At 60.3% G+C, this 14,717-nt stretch overlaps 3 long non-coding RNA genes across 7 annotated transcripts; 2 read left to right on the top strand and 1 right to left on the bottom strand.

The window, feature by feature from the left end:
- The first annotated feature begins 1,095 nt into the window (after positions 1–1,095).
- On the top strand, positions 1,096–4,575 carry LOC125610909. Its single transcript, XR_007340963.1, has 3 exons — positions 1,096–2,202; positions 2,841–2,970; positions 3,738–4,575. It is a non-coding gene; the product is annotated as an uncharacterized LOC125610909 (long non-coding RNA).
- A 7-nt stretch (positions 4,576–4,582) lies between these two features.
- Positions 4,583–10,629, top strand: LOC125610908. Of its 5 annotated transcripts, none has more exons than XR_007340962.1 (3): positions 4,583–6,983; positions 7,159–7,266; positions 7,783–10,629. It is a non-coding gene; the product is annotated as an uncharacterized LOC125610908 (long non-coding RNA). The 5 variants fall into 5 exon arrangements; XR_007340960.1 differs by having other exon boundaries at positions 4,583–7,266; positions 7,783–10,279; positions 10,458–10,629; XR_007340961.1 differs by having other exon boundaries at positions 4,583–7,266; positions 7,842–10,629.
- On the bottom strand, positions 9,361–12,555 carry LOC125610911. The gene is made up of 3 exons (XR_007340965.1): positions 11,815–12,555; positions 10,265–10,346; positions 9,361–9,425 (listed from the first exon to the last, which is right to left on the bottom strand). It is a non-coding gene; the product is annotated as an uncharacterized LOC125610911 (long non-coding RNA).
- Positions 12,556–14,717: the final 2,162 nt, after the last annotated feature.

Below are 14,717 nucleotides of genomic sequence, written 5' to 3'. Positions count from 1 at the left end.
TGGCCTTCAGGGCTCGAAGCCCACTGTGAGTCCCCCTGACGTGACCACACCACTTCCTAGACGTGCTGGGCGTGCCCCCTGCCGCTGCTGGGACACCACTTTTTGGAGAGAGCGTCTTTGTTTGTCTGGGGGACTCTGCCCCTTCCCACCCTCGGCCTCTGTTCGTCAACAGACAGACCCACTCTCGGCTCCCACACTCGCCCTAAAACTGAGCTGTCACCTAGACAAGGCCCTCCTGAAGGCAGGAGTGGGGCTCAGTGATGGCCGAGTCCTGGGCCGGAGCTTCCAGGACCACTGAGAAGCAGGCACTTTCTTTTCACCAGAGAAGGAAACACCTGGGGCTGTTCCTGCCACCAGGAAGCTCAAGCCTCTGTCACCCAAAGCAAAATCACGAACCAGGGAGGCTGAGTCCTGGGAAACGGTTGAGCCCCTGGATGCAGCCGTGCCTGAGTCCTGCATCCAACTCCAAGTTCTCTCCATTACGTCAGCCAATAAAGTCATGTTTTTGCTTAAGCTGGTTTGGTTTTATTTCTGTCCTTTGCCTCCAGAGTCTCCTGACTTGCACACAAGCTTGTCCCTCCCCCAGCAGGATTTCATGAGTGGGGTGAGGATGACACTCAGGGAGCCCAAACACAAGAGCCAAAGGCCTTCAAAGAAGGCCTGGCCTGGCCACGCGGCCCACAGGAAGTGCGAGGTGCCACTCAGCTCTGGGCTCCGAGGCCCCTGGTGGTACTCTGGCATGCACAGGTCATGATTCTGTGGGCCCAGAACCAGCTGGCCAGGCAGCAACCCGTAGAATCTTCAGAACAAGCTGCGATGACCATTTCCGTGTCTCAGTCCTCGAACAAGCCTGGGAGGCGTGTCCTAGCAGTGCCCCTGTTTGCGGTTGATAAAACCAAGGCTCAGAGGTCAACTGGTCTGCCTGTGGTCACCCAGGGAAGTCTGGAGTCCCTCGCAGGACGGGCTGGCTGGCTTACTTCATGACAACATCAGGAAAGGTGTTGGCCCAATATCTTGGCATCACGCCCAGCCAGGTTGACCCTGGAACTGACCACCACCAGTTTGACCAACCGGATTTGGCACAGCCTGGTGAGGAGAAGTGGACTCTCCCCAGGGTCTCCAGATGGGAGCTGAGCCCAGGGGTGGTGGCCTGGCTTGGGCACCTGGGCTCTGGCGGGCTAACTGCAGGTCAGAAATGCGTCGTGTGTCCCAGGGGCCTGGTGGGGTGTCACAGGCAGAGCCTCCGTGACAGGCTGGCTGCCAGGACAGTGAGGGGCAGATGCTGTGTAGCTGTCTGGACGTCGGCCCAGCCCTGTGCTCACTCCAAGGTGGGCTGGAGCTGTCTCCACACCAGCAGGACACAGGTCTCGGGACAGTGCTGCTAGTGAGGTCTGATGGTCGCGTCTGCTGGGGAGACCTGGGGAGCGGCCGGCACCCTCCACCTAGGGCGGGCCCTTTCCTCCTCTTCCTCTTCTTGTGCGACCCCAGGAAAGGATTTCATTTAACAGAGTTTCTGTTCAAGTTGTCAGTCATGCCGATCGCCTGGGAGAGGCAGCTGGACGCTGGTCCCCACCCGAGCACAGAGGAGAGGGGCTCAGACTGTGTGGTGGCCACACCCAGGTCCCAGGAGCCTGTGGTGCCTCCAGCACCCTGCTCCTGGTCTCCCAGACAGTGCCAAGAGAGGAGATCTTGGTGCCGTGGGAGACTGCTGGCCTGTGGGTACAGGCTCTGAGCAGACCCTGAGAGCCACAGAACACGGAGGAGCCCTGGGGCATCGCACCAGCCTCGAGAACTCAGAGGCCTCCCTTGACAAGACAGTAAATCAGGGGCTAAAAAAGTAACCTGTGACTCTGGGCTTACAAAGTACCTGCTGCTTGCTGTGCACAAGTGTGTCCTTGTGAATGTCACCCTCGACTGTCCCACCGGTGGTGAGCGTCACCTTCGCGCCTGTTATTATGGATTGAGCATTTGCTCAGGCCAGGGCCACTGTTCCCACCCGTCAACTCATTTCCCCTTCCCACCAACCCCCTGAGGGGGGCCTTATGGCCAGCACGATTTCCAGACAAGGAGCAGAGTCCAGAGAGATCCAGATGCTCGCCTGAAGATACACAGCCAGGAAGGGTCAGTACCACAGTCACCCCTCCCAGCCTGTCACCCTCTGGAGAGGACATAGGCTCCTACGGCCTACACTCCTGCCAGCAGGTACGGTCACTCCTGGGCACCCAGCCCATCCTGGCCTTGCACCTGCACATGGTGGCCCCCGGGTGGCTCACCGCACTGGGCCAGGCCCTCCTAGGGAGCCTCCCTAGCAGGAAGACAGTCCCACTTGCTGTCCTGATGCCTCTGTGTCTTCAGCAAGCCTCGGGAGAAAGTGTTTCCTCTTTGGGCTTCGAAGACACCATGGGAAACAGCCCTCAGGCTTGGAGAAGTGAGGCTCGGCTGCCTTGGGAACGGCAGGGCTCTCCTCCACCTGCAGGCGCACCTCGGGGAGGCCCAGAGCAGAGCTCCTGGCCCAGTTCAGGGGTGCTGAGTGAGGCTGAGGGGCACAGGCTCAGAGCCAGGGAGCCTGAGCGCTCTGTCCACGTCCCCCAGAGGCTGCCCGCACAGCGGGCAGGAAGCACAGGCAGGTCCTCACGGCCCAAGGCAGTCTGAGGAAGTTCTGCTTTTTGTCTCATCTGATGGAACGAAAATCCAGTGCCAGCCCTGACCTCAGGGCACACGGCCCAGGAAGGGCCTGATCCTTCTCCAAGTCCACAGAGAGACTGCCAGGAGATGGCTCCAGGGACAGGATCCCAAGACACAGGAGACAGGGTCTCTCATCAGACATTCTGAACTCACAGAATCAGAGACTTTGGAACAAACAGCAGGGGACCCCAGGTCTGCCCAGCAGATCAGGACCCCAGGCGCCCGGAGACTCCATGCCGGAGCCTGGATCAGCACAGGGCCCCGCGATGGGCAGGCGCTTGACTGGTAATGCTCTCCTCAGCCTGGCTGACCTGTGGCACGGCCCTGTGGTGTGGCCTTGGGGGTCGGGACGGAGGCAAGGGACCCATCAAGGGGTCACGGGACCGATGGCCCCCACGTGGCAGAACTGCCCAGGACACCTGACTTGGAACCTCTCGGAGCCTTGGGGTCCACAGTGAAATCAAGCCAGAGCAGGGAGCATGCCCAGACGCCCACAGCGCCCTATGCCCACTTGCAGGTGGTTTCCAAATGCCCTGACAGAGCCACAGGCCTCCGTGGGGAACAAGTGGGCTCCCGGGCTGAGGGGAGGGTGTCCCTGAGGGGCGAGGGGTCCTGGGTGTGGTCCAGCTCCAGCCCTGGCGGAGTGTCAGGAGAGGCCCGCGTGCCCTCGGGTGGGAGAGAAGCCGCCCCCTGGTGCCAAGGCCCCAGGAGTCGGAGCAGAGGGTGGGACCTCGAGCACAGGGCCACACCACCCTCCCCAGGGGTTTCCTGTGGGAGGAAGGTCACGGTCCATCCCACGCTTCAGGAGCCACAGGAGGACAAGGGTGCCTTGAGGTCAGGGGCAGAAGCCCACATTCCAGCAGGTGATGGCAGCTTGAAGGGGTGGGAAGAAACCCCGTCCGGGAGCCGGAGAGCAGCGCAGCTTCAGGGGAGGGGAGGCCCAGCCAACCCACCCAGGGCAGACCCTCTGGGGCCCTTTGCCACCTCCGAGTCCCTGGAAGGCCAGTTGGAGTGTGCTTTAAGGCTTCAATAAGGAGCTGCTTGCTTTACAGGGTGGGCTACAGCAAGAAGCTTGTCGGCCAAGACACAGAAGACGGTGTGCACAGGACTCCCAGCTCACAGCTTCACCTCCTGCCCGTCCTCCTTGGCACCTGGTCCTGTGTGGCTGGGAGCAGCTGTCAGCCTGGGAGAGACTCAAGAGCTTAGCTGCGCGGATGGAGATCCAGCGTGAACAGCCGTTAGCATCTCCACCCCAGGGATGCCACCGAAATTGGGTGATCAATTTTTCAGTGACTTTAATGGAATAATATTTTCTTCTCCTTTGAAATCAATGTCTTCAAAACCACAGCTTTAGTTAGGTTAAATAGTTACAGAAAGGGAGGCACAGGGTTAGTAAACACACCGACGCAGGCTTTCTCCGGAATCAAAGGTGTCAAAGAGCTGGGAGCCATGGATGGTTCTGTGCTCTCAGGAGAGAGCAGGGCTCACTCTCCCTTCATTAATCCCGGCCAGGAAGCACCGTGAGGGACTGTGAGCTGAGGAGGTGAGTGAGCGTGCTGTGTGAATGTGGTTGTTCTACTCCACGGAGAGACGACGAAGCTGCTCTGCCTACAGGCATCCACTGAGCACCCATCGAGGCCTGAGCTTCCGCAGCTGGCCCCATGGGTGCTGGGTCACCACGGAGGGCCTCTGGACCAGGACCTATGTTCTGTTCCCTCACTGGCCGGAGGGGAGCGGGCCTTGTGAATGCCACCTTCTGCAGGTGCCAACAGCCCTGCCCTGGAGAGCCTGGGCCCAGCCGGGTGCGCTTTGCACAGGGGCACTCCAGTCCCCGCAGGCCGAGGGAAGGTGGCCCGGTCAGGCTTGTCGTCATGGTCGCTGTGGTTTGAGGGAGGCCCTCTCACAGCCGGGGGGCAGGGACCGAGGGAGGCCCTCAGTGGTGCCTGGGCTGGGCTTCCAAAGCCGGTCGGATCAGGGAGGGGGCCCCTAAGTCGGGGAGGTGCTGGCCTCTGACCACCCAGCCGATCTCCTCTGAGCAGCAAGCGGGATGAGCCCCCCACGGATGCCAGAGAGGCCCAGAGGTGACAGAGGACATGACAGGTGTCACCTGGGGGAATCCAGCAGGCCCAGCAGCAGCAGGGTCAGGGAAGGACGCTGGAGGAGCCCCAGAGGGCCAGTGGGGAAGGCTCCGGAGTGGGGGGCAGGGGCCCACCCTGCACGGCTCAGGGTAGGATACCTGCCCACAGCCCTGGCCCCACAGAGGGACAGAGAAGCCACCACTCTGAGACAGGCTGGGCGAGGCAGCGACCGCGCCCTCCCGAAGGCTGCAACTGGATGTGCGTGCCGCCTGGACACCTGCACATGGCTGACCCCGAGCAAACCTTCTACCTTGCTTTTTATTTCCAATTAAAAACATATTATTCCCACCAGAGAAATCGGAGGAAACATCAGAAAAGCAAGGAGAGTAAAACCCTCTGCTCTCTCCTGTGCTGAGCAGTTGGGGGATGTGGCAGCATGGGTAGGGTCTTGCACACCCGTGACCTGAATTCCAGGAGACTGGACCCCAGGGGCGGGTGTCAGGGACACCAAACCCTCAACTAATGGTGCCCACGCCACAGGTGGGCCGGGTCGCCACACGCTCCGTACAAGCTGTTGATGTCAATTACGCAGCAAAAGCGCGAATCCCAAGGTGGACGCTCCCAGAAACCCACGCACAGACAGACAGGAGCACGGCCAGCCTCCCAGTGTCACAGCTCCTCCATCACGCTCAGTGAAGGCGCGCTGGGCCACCAGGCGGGGGGCGGACCCCGGGTGATTCTTCAGGCAGAGGGCACACTGCGGGTGACACCCAGGAGTCTCTGGGAGAGGCCAGGAGAGCTGAGGACTGGGGCCACCGTGACCTTTCTTCTCAGTCGACAGAGAAGGGGGTCAGGCTGAGAGAGGACAGTCCTGCCTGTCCAGCGTGGTCCCAGGCTGGTTGGGACGCCAGGGCAGCCGCTGTGCGCCAGGGAGAGGAGCAGCCGGGCCGCGCGCTGTTGGGGACCATCAGGAATTTTCTTGCCCAGAGGAGGAGCCGCCAGTCCTGGCAGCTGGCAAGGCAGAGACGGGAGGCGTTTCAATGGGAAACGGCTGAGGAGCCCCTGGTGCCGGTCAGCCCAACATGCCCGGGGCCATCACTGGGCTGGACTCTGTCTCCCAAGAAGGCACAAGGATCTGAGCCTCTGAGACACTGGCCTCAAGCCTGGCCCCTTCCGCCCTCTTCCGTCTTCCTCCGTCTCAGATCAAGCTGCTCCCCCAAGACATTTCTGCTTCTCAGATCTGTAAGAAGCCACCGGGTGGGCTGTTGCGGTGACCAGAGGGGTCCTGAGCACGCGTCCTACCACAACCTTCCTGGACAGCCAGGGGGGGCTCTGGGGGGAACTCAGCCAGCTTTGTCCACCCTGAGGGAGAGTTCCAGGCCTGCAGATGGGGACGGGAACAGGGTCGGGGTCGGGCCAACTGACCTCCCACAGAAGCAAGATGGTGAATGTGTGGGACTCTGGCCTGGGCCTTGGCAGCCTGAGCATGGAGCCCTGCTCTGCAGCCCTTCCCTGGCCTGGGTCCTTGGTGGGAAGCCACGCGGCCGCTCCAACCCTCAGGTTCCCCTCTGTCAACAGGGACCAGGACGCTAGCGCTGCAGGATGAGCGTGCGGTGCCGGCCGCACAGTGCAGGGCCCACTGTCCCCGCTCTCTGGCGCCTCCCCGCGTGCCTCCGGACTTTCTCTTTCTTTCTCCCCAGCTTCCAGAGCTCCGGGATGGTGGAAAGCAAGGACTGGGAGGAGAAGGTGCTGAACCCCAGGGGCCAGGCCTGGGGCGTGCCCACAGAGGCAGGTAGCTGTGGGAAGGGCAGCGGCCTGGCACGTCAGCCCCAGGCCCCACCTGCCCAGCAGAGGCCCGAGTCAAGCCATGTGTCTTACAGGTGGGTCTGGGTTTGGGGCACCCGTGGGCACCTCTGACTCTGTCCAGCTTGTGGCTGTGGACACTGGAGAGGTCAGCCTGGGCCAGTCCTTCACCACGTCCTCTCACAAGGGCTTCCAGCTCCCCAGAACCTATCTCCTCTCCGCCCAGGGCTGGGAAGTGCCCCTTGCACTCTGACCGCAGGGCCTTCTCAGCCTGGCCCAGGGCGGCTGTCTTTCCTCAAACGCCCTTTGCAGCCAGATGCCGAAGCGAGATGACATCCAGCATGGGCTAAGACGTGATCCTGACACATTTAAAATAACTTCTACTAATTGGGCTCATTGCTCATCTTTTCCTACCACGTTCATAAATTGCATTGAATTGTTTTTGGATTGATTCTTTAAAAATAAATTTGTTACCTAGAGTCTTTTGGCGTGTCTGCCCACACCAGCGGCAGGCGAGGCACCCGGGGGCCTGGGCACGTTTATTTCTGCTGTGTTTTGTCTTGACTTTGGCATTTGGGCTGTGCCTTGGTAGAGCCGGCAGTTTCTCGGGAAGTTGGAAGATCTCCCTGAATCAGACCAGGACCGCGCAGGATGGGGGTCACTCCCAAGCCAATGGCAGTGGTGGGCAGCAGACTACGAGGTGAGAGGTCACACCTGCCTTCTCTAGCTCACCGGCCCTGATAAGGAAGCTCCTCTCCCCACATGATCAATAAGGAAAGGGGGCCTCAGCAGGCGCCTGTCACAAGGAAATCATTTTCCTCCACCCCCGCCCCCCTCACCCCAGCAGAGCCCACAGGGATGTGCCTGGGGATGTCACCTTGGCAACGGGCCTCCGCCCCCCCCGGGGCAGAGCTGGCTTCACCGCCAGAAGCCCCCTTCAGAGACCCCCATCCTCCTCTCAGAGAGGAGAAGGGGATGGGCCTCAGGCACCAGGCAGGGCCCCCACCCTTGGGGGCCGTGGGAGGAATTTAAAATTCCCCAAGTATTCTTAAAAAGCGCCCAGGCGGTGGTTAGTTAAACCTCCTAAAATAATTGCAGTCAGGCAATTACTTCTTTTAACGGCATTCGGAGGTGTTAAGATCGAGGCTCCTATTTTTCGAGATAACAGCAAGTCCTTTTGTGCCGCCCATCCTGGGGTGGGACTCCTTCCTAACAGGTGCTCCTGGGACACCCTGTGCCCTGCTCCCCCCTCCTCCAGCCTGCCTCCCACACCAGGGCTGCAGGATCAGAGCGAGAGCAGAGGAAGGGCCAGTCAGCACTTCCAGCTGCCGGCAGAGGAAGGAGCGAGTTGGCAAAGCCGGGCACTCCACGAGGGGCCGCCTCCCCCAGCCAGCCTCGGCGCGCAGCCCGTCCATCTCCTGGCTGCTGTCCTGGCCATGCCGCCTCTGAGCGGGGAGGGGCTGAGCTGAGCCCAGGGCCGGGCCGGCCCAGGGGTCTGGAAAGAGCCCTCCCTCCTCACTGAGCCAAGCCCCTGTCCTCCGGTCCTCTCTGGGGCGCTCCTTCTCCCTCCTCCCTTCCATCTTTAATTATTCATCAACACCGGCTCTGTGCCGACACTCAGGGGCAGCCCCAGCCCCGGGGAGCCTGCAGAGAGCCACAACCTGGGGAGCACACGATGGGGAGGGGCACAGACGGGGTGCCTGCAGAGCTGAAGTGACTGCTTAGCTGGACACCCCCGAGCAGCCATCACAGAACTCAGGAGCAAGCCAGGGCTTCTGGGCACGAGAGTCTGTTACACAGCCTCCCTGTGCCCAGAGTTGACTACTGCGCGACGACACTCTCTCTGGATCTTCAAATCCAGCAAGGCTTGGCCAGCCCATAAGGGGACAGAGGAACTGAGCACGCTGGCCGAGGGGGTGCCTGGCCCTGACCCAGGCTCCCAGCCCCCAGGCCCTGCTCTGGGCACACCTCGGCATGCTGGTCAAGGCTGGGGGGGGGGCACTCTGTGTAGGCACGATCCAATCCTAGGGCCGTGCGGGTCTGGGTGCCCGGGGACAGGGAATGCATCCCTGGGTCCCTCTAACGGGGCTATGCAGCAAGACCAGGGAGCGTCCTCGGGTACCCCAGTGGCCACGCCTGCCCCGACTCGTGTCTTACCTAGACCTCTTCTGAGGCCCTTAACCATCCATAAGCCCACAGGAGGTGCCCCTGCCGCACGGCACTGCCTTCTTCCCACCAGCCCCGCCTGTCCTCCCCGCCACCTTGCCTGTGGGTGGTCCCCACTCAGACCTGTGCCCAAGCACCTCCCGCCTTGGGTGGAAATTCATTTGGGGTCCATGGGTCCCTCTGTGACACAGCATCAGCTGTCACTCAGACCCCCAGGCCCACTGAGAACCCCAGATGTCAGGAGTGGCCCAGGGGCTGTGTTCCCAGCCACACCCTGGAAGGCCCGACTGGGCAGCCCAGGGCTGTGTCTGACTTGAGCCCACAAAGTTGGGGGGCCCAGGCCCCAGCCCGCCAGGGAGCCACTGTTCATCCAGTGACACTGGCCTCCTCCACCCTCAGCTCTGTGCCCAGAGGGCATTGCGTCTATCAGTCTTGGAGTGAATAAAATGTACTGACTGTCCCCTGTCTCAGCTCCTTTGCCTGGAGAACCAGCTCCACTGCGTCCTGAGACCCTGCCCAGCCCCTGGCGGGGGTCACAGGCCACGTGGACCCACAGATCCCTGTCCCCCATAACCCACCCCTGCCCCTGCCCTGGGGAACTAGGCTCACCCCAGGAGGTGACACCGGCTGCCCTGGGACGTGTCGAACAGGACACCAAGATGGCGGATGGAGGCAGGGTGTTAGAAAGAAGCTCTGGAGGACAAGACAGGGGCCGGGAGTCCTGTCTCCGTGCACACTGAATCCCGTCCATGACAGCTCCCGTCCCTGAGGTCCTCACCATGACAACCTCTGCTACAGTCCAGACTTTAAAATGACCAAGGGGGGTCAAGAGGTCAGTGTCCTAATGAGGTTCTCTAAAGTAACCAGTGGGGGAAGTTGGGAAATATTCTAATTAGGTATCATAAGACAGCCGATGGGTCAGGTCTCTATCAGGTCCTTGTAGGGAAGGGAACGCCCGCGGCTCAGGATATAAGACTCTGACCGTCAGACCCGGCCCAGGGCCTCTCGCTGGCTGCTCTTGCCTCTACCCATCTGTACCTTCCCACCTCTGCGCTCTGCTACCGCTGTGTGTCTTGCTCCATTGTTTGTTCAGGACACCAAGGACATCCCAGCAGTCACACTGCCATAGGCCTTTGGGCCCTTCCACTCCTGACAGTCCTGCAGGCCTGGTCCCCGTGGGGTTGAGAGCAGCAGGGTCTTACTCCCCCTATATTCTCCCTCAGGCTGCAAGAGCTTCCGCCAAACACACTCTCCCCTAGGGCCAACTCCAACTAGCCACAGGAAGGCCAGCATCCTCGGGGCCTGGGTCTCCTTGGGTCCTCAGTAAACATCAGTTGCTCTCTCTTTGCCAACCCCACCCCAACCAGGACTCGGGCTGGGCCATGCTGCAGCTAAAGGACCAGCCGGCCCGACTCAGACCAGGCACAGGGCCCACCCTCTACCACCACAGGCCTGGATGCTCCTCTCCTGAGTTGGGGGTTTGCAGCTGTAAAAAGGTCGAAGTTTTCTTCTCCTAACTTTTCAACACTCACCGAGAGAAGGCACAGGTACAGAAACCACCCTTGTCCAAGGTTTCATTTTCCATGGATTCCGTTACCCACTGCTAAACATGGTCTGAAAATATTAAATGGAGAATTCCAGTAATAAGCAATTCATAAATTTTAAGTTGCATGCCATTCTGAGGAGCAGGGTGGCATCTTGCCCTGTCTTGTTCCATCCCTCCAGGTCATCAATCTTCCTGTGTCCAATGTATCCACATTGTATCTGTTACCTGTCCGTTAGTCGCTTAGCAGTCATCCTGCTTATCAGATGGATGTCTTGGTGTCACAGGGTGTGCATGGAAGTGACCCTTATTTTGCTGAAACACTCTTGCTCCAGAAAGCATTTAAGTTGGTTATTAATCTCATACTGTGCCTAATTTGGTAATTAAATGTTATGATACAGGAAAAAACACAACATCCATAGGGTCTGGTACTACCTGCAGTTTAGGCGCCCACTGGGGGTCCTGAAACTCATGCCCCTCAGAGAAGTGGGGCAACTGCACTTAACCCTGAAGAGCAGAAATTGGCACTTCAAAGGAGAAGTTGGCACATCCTAATTGTATTTGTTATTCAACAATCCTGTAGCTCTCAGCACTATGAGTGGAGATTTTATGCCTTGGAAGCAAGACTTACTCCCAGGGCTCCAACAGAAAGGCCTGAATCATTGCAAAACAAATCAGCTCCCAATTAGCGGGCAGATCTCCAACTGGGATGGGAGGAGGGGCGCAGGGGCAGGGAGAGAGGCAGGCTGGGCTGTGCCCACCCAAGTGCACAGGGGGGCAGGCATCCCCACGCTGGGCCAGAGCCCCCAGTCTCAACCATCATCCCTGCTTTCAAGACAAGGAGCAGTGCCGTGTCCAGATGAACCGTTTCAACTCAGCTCTGAGCTGGTTCTGTCCACTGGAGCCTGGTGCAACATCGCAGGACACGCTTATTTTGTCTTTTACACAGGAAACAAAACTCAGGCTCACAGATTGACCTCGCTGCTCCTTAAAGTGTCCCTACCTTAGTTTCCTGTTCTCCCACAGCTGCCCAGCCTGTGTCGGGGACCAGGGGACCACATTGGCCGAGGGGATGTACATTAGCCAGTAACTCACCTGCCACCTGTCTAAACTTAATGGACTGCTTCCATCCCATTAAAAAGCCAGACCAGGAGCCATGGCTGGAAGTCCTAACAGCAGGAGAGCAAGGGCCTTCAAGAGACCCCAGATCACGTGGTGCCAAGCCTGGAGTGGCCAGCGCCTGGCACAGGCAGAGCCAGAGGCTGAGGGCACAGGGCCACACAGGCTCTGAGCTCGAGAGGCCCCGGCCACTGGGGGTAGCTGAGCGGGCAACAGGAAGGCTGCTGGCAGCTTGTCCAGACACCGGGTCACACTCTCCGGGAGCCAGGGAGTGACACAGGGTTCTAGGCAGTGAGGAAGCCACCCCATGCGCGGTTTCCATATCAGATGATCGTGGCCTCACAAAGGCAAAGCGTGGGGGTAAAGAATCCAGGAAACAGAGAAGAATATAAAGGAAGAAGGAAGCACTCTGAAGCTCACCACCGGGAACCGTGGTCCCTAGGAGCCGTCTGAGGTGTGTCCCTCTGCACACGGCCCTCAGGGAGCTCACAGCCCCAGGGCTCCAGGGAGCGGCTCAGCTGGGCTCTGGGCTGGCTTCTGGGCTCCCCAGTTAGCCTCGGACGGCTCCGGTGGCCATGCCCCAGCCCCAGCCCTTTAAACTGAGAGGAATTCTTGGCAGGGATGGACCAGAGCACGTGACGGGCCCCTGGAGAAGAGCACCCAAGTTGGTTCATGCTCAGCACTGCACTCGTTCCCCTGCCCCTGCACGGGACCACGGTGGGGCCAGGCTCTGCACGGTGGGCACAGGGCAGGGGTGAGCCCAGGCCCGGGTCCTGGCAGACAGACAGCCCCCACGGGAGGTTGCAGGCAGCCTCGAGAACAGAGTGGAAAGAGATTCAAGGGCCAGGATCAGGGCGGTGGGGACGGACGGAGAGGGGCCCAAGGACGGCAGGACCCCCGGGGGAGTGAGAGGGCTCGTGCAGGGGAGGCAGTGGGCCTGGAGGGAGCGAGGGTTAAACAAATAACCCGCCTGTCACAGAATAGGCATCTCCTGGCTCCAGACATCAGCCCAGGGCGGGAGGGACCACCGCAGAGCACCCACTGTGGAAGGCTCCGCAGCACCGAGGAGTTCCCACAGTTCCCACGGGGCAGTGACAAACCCACACGTCACGTGGTCTCACCATGTGGGCAGGTGGGGAGTATCGAGGGACGAGGCCCTGAGAGAAGTCAGCGCACAGCTGCCCTAGACCAAGCCTGGACTCTAGAGGTGGCGCCCGAGATTGAAAGAGCAACCTGCGTCAGAACAAGCAGGCCATTCGGAACACGGAGAAAAACACCCACTAGAACCAAACGAAACAGGAAGCAGGAAGCCACTGCCTCCAGGGCGGGTGGGAAAGGTGAATGTTTTCACAGTGGGCCTGGGGGAGTGACCTGGCTTCCTTGGTGGGGCTGGGCTCCCACCCAGGGTGCTCCACCCCTGAGCTGCAACCCCCGCCCTTTTATGTCTTAATTTTCTAAGTTGCTGAGGCTGGCCTTGAACTTGGGGTCCTCCTGCCTCAGCCCTCCAGGTAGCTTGGATCCCAGGCCTGTGCCACCGTGTCCAGCTTGACTTGGTTTTTTAAATTGCGTATGAAACATTGTTTCAATGAAACAGAAGTGTGCGAGGGAAGCGGCTCCCTTAGCAGCCCTAGACCCGGACAGGTACCTCCCTTCACAGCTTGGTGTGTGAGGGCAGGTCTTGCCCCCATTCCCCACGGGCCCGTGCACCCTGGAGACAGCTGCTCCAGGCCTCATTCACCCGTGCAGGGCCAGGCTGTGCCCAGCAAGAGCTGAGAAAGGAGATGTGCTGGGCTCTGCTGGTCCAGGCGTCCAGGAGCTCTGGCCGGACCAACCAGATGGAGCCAAGACGGCGTCCAGGCCGAGGACAGAGCCCACCAGGGTCCGCAGGCAGAGCCGTGCACATCTGAGCCCACTGGCCCGAAGAAGAGACTCAGGTCACAGGTGTGTGTTAATGGACTCCAGTGTCCAGGCTCTGCAGGCCTCCCGTGTCCTTGTGACCCTGGCAGAGTCTGGGCTGGAAAGCATTGTGCTGATTGCTTCAAAATGGACTTTTCAGAAACGCCCTCTGGGGCCTGCCCCTGTGGAGGGAGAGTGCTGACCCAGAACCCTCAGGGCCTCTCCAGGCAGGGGAAGGAGCCCTTCCTCATTCTCAGCATGGACAGCAGGAACAGCTCGTCCCCAAGCCCTCCACTCATCCATTCCACAGGCCCCTGGCCGGCCTGCCTGCCCCGCTGTCTGGGTGCCTGTTGAGGCCCAGGCCCTATGCAGGGCGAGACCCTCTGCACCCGTGGACCCCACAGCACTCAGAGGCTCACTGAGCTGCCCTGCTGGCCATCAGAGCCAAGGAGCCCTCCCAGCAGAGGGGCTTCTCCCTGGGTGAATGACCTGGTGCCTGGCGTCCATCTGTCTCCCAAGGGTCCCAGAAATCCCCTGCCCACACTCAGAAGCTGCCACAGAGACACGCCACAGATGTTCCCAAGAAGACCCGGCCTAACCCTGGTCCTGCGTGCCCAAGTCTCAGAGGTGCCCATGGAGGGGCAGGACCCTCACAAAGTGGGAGGTGACCTCAGAGGATGGTGCGGCAGGCCTCCCACCAGAGTCTGGAGGTTCCTGATGGCCGAGCCAGGCCTCAGTATAGAGGGAGGGTCTGCAGGCAGCTGCCCTCTCCAGGTGTGGAGTTCCTTGGGCCATTGCCACAGAGCTTCTGTGGCCACCGAGGACAGGGACACTGAGACGACACACACTTACCTCACATCCTGCCCTGAGCACACCCAGAGCCGGTCCTCTCTGGACATACAGGGATCTACTCCACTGACCTGGGGCCCTGTCCCCACGCTCCTCGCACGGCCCTTGCTGCCTGCTCAGGGGTGGGGGAGACTGGCCATGTGTCTGGTCGTCCACTCCAGCAAGAGCTGCAGAATACCCAAACCAGACTCTCAGGCCCCCTCTGGGCTGATCAGGGCCCTGGAGTGGGCAGGTTCAGCGTCCAGCATGTCTGTGTTCCACGTTATGACCACCCTGTCACTCAGAGTTCCCCAGAGAAGCAGGACAGCAGGAGAGTAGCCGTGGTGTGGCTGTGGAGAGAGACCCAGGGTGAGGAAGCGGCCCACGCCCCCACGGAGGCCGAGTCCCAGTGTCCACCCACACGCTGGACGAGGCCTCCTCCCTGGGAGGACCATCTATTTTGCCAGGTCCAGGGTTCAAATATTACCTTAGCCAGAAACAGACACACCCAGAAATAATTTTTAACTCAATATCTGGGCATACTGTGGCCCAGTCAAGCTGACACAAAGAATCACCTGTCACAAGATGCAGGTGGAGTC

The sequence above is a fragment of the Marmota marmota genome, unplaced genomic scaffold, assembly GCF_001458135.2.
Source record: "Marmota marmota marmota unplaced genomic scaffold, marMar, whole genome shotgun sequence".
NCBI lineage: Eukaryota > Metazoa > Chordata > Mammalia > Rodentia > Sciuridae > Marmota > Marmota marmota.
This window is presented reverse-complemented; position numbering and strand designations above follow the sequence as displayed.